Here is a 6,365-nt window from a genome sequence, read left to right on the forward strand (position 1 = left end):
AGGACAGAGTAGAACTGCCCCATAGGGTTTCCAAGGAGCAGCTGGTGAATTCAAACTGCCAACCTTATAGTTAGCAGCCATAGCTCTTACCCACTGCACCACCAGGGCTCCAGTCACTAGGGAAATGGAAATTAAAACCACAATGAGATACCACCTCACACCCATTAGGATGGCTATGATTTAAAACAAACAAACAAACAGAAAACAACAGGTATTGATGAGGATGTAGAGAAATTGGAACTCTCACCCATTACTGGTGGAATTGTAAAACAGTACACCCACTGTGGAAAACAGTTTGGTGGTTCCTCAAAAGTTAAACATAGAATTACCATATGATCCAGCAATTCTACTCCTAGGTATATACCCAAAGGAATCGAAAGTAGGGATAAAAATAGATATTTGTACTCCAGTGTTCATTAAAGCATTATTCACAATAGCCAAAAGGTGGGAACAGCCTAAATGTCCACCAACAGATGAATGGGTAAACAAAATGTGGTATATACATACAACAGAATATTACTCAGCTGTAAAGAGAAACAAAGTCCTGATACACACTACAACATGGATGAAGCTTGAAAAAATTACGCTGAGTGATATGTTAGTCACAAACGGACAAATGTTGTATGATTCCACTTACACAAAATATCTAGAATAGGCAAGTATATGGGACCTAAGTTTATTGGTGGTTACCAGGGGCAGGCAGGAGGGACGGGAGAAGGAAGGCACAATGCTTAGGAGACACTGAACTGCCGTTAAGAGTGATGGAAAAATTTGTGAATGGTTAGGTGATGGTTGACAATATGATGGACATAATTAATGTCACTGACCTGTACAGGTGAAGATTTTGAAATGACAAAAATGTTTTGTTACATATATATTTACCACAATAAAAAAATTTTCAATTCGTATTTCATAAAATGGCATTAAGCAAATGAAAATACATGCCACAGACTAGGAGAAAATATTTGCAAAACACATGTCTGATAAAGGACTTGTATCCAGAATACACAAAGAACTCTTACAACACAATAATAAGACAAACAACACAATTCAAAAAAATGGGCAAAAGATTTTAACAGGCATTTTAACAAAGAAGATATACAAATGCCTTATAAGTACATGAAAAGGTGCTCAACATCATTAGTCATTAGAGGAACGGAAATTAAAACCACAATGAGATACCATTTCACACTCACTAGAATGACTAAAATTAAAAAAAAGACAGACAACAAATGTTAGAGAGGATGTGGAGAAACAGGAATCTTCATACACTGCTGATGGAAATGAAAATAGTTGTTATGGACTGAACTGTGCCCCCCAAAAATACGCATCAACTTGCCTAGGCCATGATTTCCAGTATTGTGTGGTTGTCCTCCATTTTGTGATCTGATGTAATTGTCCTGTGTGTTGTAAATCCTAATCTCTGCCTGTGATTAATGAGGCAAAATTAGGTTATGTTAAAGAGGATTAGGGTGGGATACAACATTCTAACTCAGGTCACAGCCCTGATTTGATGTAAGCGGAGTTTCCCTGGGGTGTGGCCTGCATCACCTTTTATCTTACTAGAGATAAAAGGAGAGAGAAGCGAGTAGAGGGGGTTGGGGCTTATTACCACCAAGAAAGTAGAGCCAGGAGTGGAGTGCATCCTTTGAACCAGGGGTCCCTGCACTAAGGAGCTCCTAGACCCAGGGGAAGACTGATGCCAAGACACATGGAGATCTCCAAGGAACACTGGGGCCCACAGATGTTGAAAGGAGACAAGAACTTTCCCCCAGAGCTGACAGAAAGAGAAAGCCTTCCCCTAGAGCTGGCACCCTGATTTCAGACTTCTAGCCTCCTAAACTGTGAGAGAATAAATTTCTGTTTGCTAAAGCCATCCACTTGTGGTATTTCTGTTATAGCAGCACTAGATAACTAACACAATGGTCCAGCCACTTTAGAAAACAGTTTGGCAGTTTCTTAAAAAGTTAAGCATGAACTTACAATATCACCCTGTGATTCCATTCCTGAGTATTTACACCAGATAAATGAAAACAAATATCCACACCCAAACTTGCACACGAGTATTCTTCACAACATTATTCATAATAGCCAAAAATTGAAAGCAACCCAAATGTCTATCAACTGGTGAATCTATCCTTTATACTATTCAACAATGAAAAAGAACAAATTATCGATACATGCTATGACATGGATCTTACTGGGATGATAAAAATGTTTGAAAACTGATTTATGGGGATGATTGCACAACTTGGAAAATTTACTAAAAATCATTTAACTATACACTTGAAGTGAGTAAATTATATAGTACGCAAAGTATGCCTCAATAAAATTTTTTTTTTAAAAAAAGAGCAAGGATTTCTAAACTTGCAGAGCCCAGAGTTGCAGGGACAAGACGCACAAAATTCTCCAAGTGGGTCAGGAAAAGCAGTGTTACACAGTGACACTCCTAATTCCCAAGCTCATGCATTCTACTGATGGAGTCAGCATCATATACCAAAAAAAACAAAAAAAACCATTATCGTCGAGTCGATTCCAACTCATAGCAACCCTACAGGACAGAGTGGAACAGTGGGGATGCTGGAGAATGAGATATATTTGACCTTCGCCTCATAGGAACCAGCTTTGTGCTGATTCTTATGGTCAGGGTTACATTTCTGTTGGTGTCCAGGAAAGTTGCCCTATTTCAGCAATTTTCTCCATCTTACTGCAACTACATTTTGCACATCAGAAAGGACAGCAGCAGAATTAACAATAGAGTTAACTTCTGACATCACCTTACTTACTCCAAGAGCAAGTTGCCCCCATTTACCCTGCTTCCTCTAAACAAAGCTTTAAGGGCCTTACAGCCCTCTTCAGCACATTTCTAAAGCTCAGCTCATTCCTGACTTGAGTATTTTCTTCCCTCCTTAAAGGTTCATGACAGTCCTTTGTGTTTAAGCTTCTCTGTAATCCCCTCCTGCTGTCTTTTGTTTGTGTGAACTCTGCAGAGAGCGTCCTGCACAGCCACTGCCTTCTTCAGATGTCTCCCCCTTTATCACTGGAATTATTTCCTATTACATCATAATCAGGACTTTATTGTTTAAATCTCCCACCTCTCCCAAGTCATGTTCCTCTCTAAAGTCTCACATCAGAGAATCACACCTGTGATAAACACTCTTTTGAAGTGAAGAGTTAATCTGTAATGCAAATAATTACTTCTTTATTTACCTCCTTTTCAAGCAGGAATTTTCATATATCAGATTTTCATAAAGGTAAATTATGTCACACCTTTTTCCTTTTCTGTTGCTTCCTCTCCCTCTGCCTTCCCACTCTCCTGTCCTTTTCCCCTCTGGTGGCTTTCCTGCCCCCTTGCTAGACTGGTGTAAGCCCCCAGGAGTTGCAGTACTCACTTTCTGTTCCTGTTGTACCAGGTAAACTCACCTACCCCTGCCTCCTAGGAAGAGTGGAGCCAAGTGTTTGGCATTTTCAAATGCAAAGCAAACATTGACTCATTCACTTATTCATTCTATTCAACAAACGTCTGTTGGGCACTTACTATGTATATATATATATATATATATGTATATAACAAACAGTTAAAGTTCTCAGCTGCCACTAGAAAGATTGGAGTTTCTAGTCCACCCACAAGGTGACTAGGAAGAAAGTCCTGGCAATTTACTTCCTAAAAATCAGCCATTGAAAACCCTATGGAGCACAGTTGTACTCTGACACACCTAGGGTCGCCATGAGTCAGGATCAACTCCACAGCAACTGGTGGTGGTGGCTGGACATTTCCATTTCCTAACTGCCCTGCTTCTGTCAACTCTGATTACAGCCCACCTTCTTCAGCCGACAGACTCTAAGGTGTGATTGTCTCTATACTCAGCTTCCTCAGCAGTAAAACGAGGACACTATTCTCTGACTACCTCACAAAATTGTTGAAATAACGTGTAGGAAAACATAAATTCTAAAGCATGATTCATATAGAAAAGAACATCCACTACTTGTGCTAAGTCATAGATATGTTGTCTGAAAATATCAAGGAAAAGATTTTTGACATGAAACTAGGCAGCAACAAACTGTCTTTAAGCAGGATTTATACGTAACTGGGCATTGGTTAAGTGCTCGGCTGCTAAACAAAAGCAGTTCGAATCCACCAGTAGCTCCTTGGAAACCCTATGGGGCAGTTCTACTCTGTCCTATAGGCTCCCTATGAGTTGGAATTGACTCGAAGGCAATGGGTTTGGCTTGGTTTTATATAAATATATATTATTTACTACTTATTTACGTGTGTGTGTGTGTCGTAAATATATAGGTAATAAAATATTTGCTATTTCAACAATGTAGGCAGGATTTTGAGACAGAAACACTAAGGTGGTTTTTTGGTTTATCTGTTATTGTTTGCTTATATCAAGAATTGTCCTATCCCTGCCCACGTGGGGAAAAAGCAAAGGCCTAGGAAGTGGGAGTGCTTCTTGAGATAAAAATGTTACTGTTCTCTTAAATGATTTATTCTACTTTTGAATCTTACAACTATAAGGCCAGTCTAGAAGACTGAGCTAGAGGGAGGAGAGAGGAGACAAAGGCAGGGTGTACTCTGGATTTGCAAAAGGAGGTAAAGTGAGGGAGTGAGGATCCGTAAGGTACGTGAAGTATGTAGTTCCATGTGGAGGAGAAACAAAAAGGAAGTACTAAAATAGCTTTAACCAATTAAAATAGACATAATTATGGTTTAGAAAAAAGTGAGAGAGAAGCTGTGAAGTATATGTGTGAACGAAAGAGAAAGAAATCAGTGAGAAAGAAATGTAAATCCTTTCCATGAAGACAAAATCAAGAAGCTTGCTTGGTAACTCCACCCACCCATCTTTCCACACACACCCACCATCCACCTTCAAACATTTACCAAAGTTCACCCTGAGAAAATGCAGGAGAAATTTCAAAGCATTTATATTATTCTTTTAATTATGTTGATTGATGAGCAACATTGTGGGGGTGGAAATCAGAACATGCGTTTTAATTCCTGTCGGGGAGAAAATGAGAACAAATAACTAGTTGGTTCCTGCGCTGCCCTGGTGGTCTACATGGATATCGCCTCATACTAATTCCTAAAGAGACTTTGAAGAGAAGACATAAAACCCAAGAGAAGGGGGTTGGAGCATCCAACTGGCAGAAACGCTGAGTTCTCCAACCCTGCAGTAGCCCATGAGATAAAAAATATCACTGTCCTCCTGGATGATTTATTTCACTTTTGGAAAATATTATCAAATATCTCATATTCAGAAAAGTTTAGAGAATAATAACTGTAACTAATAGCTTTATCAAATGTTAACATTTTGCCATATTCATTTCAGATCTTTAATAAAGGATACATTACAAACACACTTAAAGTAATCCTCCTTCATACCATCTCCCTCCTTCCTGACCAAAAGGAATCGCTATCCAGTATTAATGTTTACCATTTTTATCAAATTTCATCCTTTTGCTATATATGTACATATCTTTATAGTATTCAGTTTTATACTTTCATACTATATATAAATAGAATGCTCTGAAACTTCTTTTTTCAAATAAATTGATGCATGTAGGTTTAGTTCATTTATTCATTTAACTGCTGTATATACATACCATTCTTCTATTGATAATCATTTAATTTGTTTTCAAATCTAAAAGCTACAATGTATATTCTAGTACATACATCTTTGAGCTCATGTGCTAAATTTTCTCTAGGCTATATGCCTACATGAGAAATTGCTGGGTAGAAAGATCTGCAAATCTACTTTAGTACATATTTAGTATCGTATCAATTTGTTCTTCAAAGTGGTTGCATTAATTCACTTTCCAATTCCTAGTAAATGACACAGAAAATGAGTACACAAGAGTTCCCACTTCTCCACATTCTTTCCAATCTTTTGAGTTGTTAACTATTTCACTTGTCACTCTAATGGGTATGATTTGTTCCTAGATACTTTACAGTTTTATTGCTATTGTTGATGGAATATCATTTTCTATTGAATTTCAATTCACTTATTACTGATATATAAAAATACGTCTTTTTTTATATTGCTCTTATATCCAGCAACTATCAATGATTCTCTGAATAATCCTAGTAGTTAATACATTCTTTTAAAGTTTCCATATAGTCAAATATGTTGAGCACAAATGAGATCTGTTTAGCCCCTTCTTTGTAACTTTTTTACCTTATTCTTAATGAAGTTTCATTATTAACTTTCTGCAAGATTTTGATAGATAACTTTTGTTCAGTTAAGGGTGCTACCTTCTATCTATAGTTGCTAACAACCTGTGATATGGAGATGACACAACCTTGCTTGCTGAAAGTGAAGAGAACTTGAAGCACTTACTGATGAAGATCAAAGACCACAGCC

This window comes from Trichechus manatus, unplaced genomic scaffold (genome assembly GCF_000243295.1).
Source record: "Trichechus manatus latirostris isolate Lorelei unplaced genomic scaffold, TriManLat1.0 scaffold00026, whole genome shotgun sequence".
Taxonomy (NCBI): domain Eukaryota; kingdom Metazoa; phylum Chordata; class Mammalia; order Sirenia; family Trichechidae; genus Trichechus; species Trichechus manatus.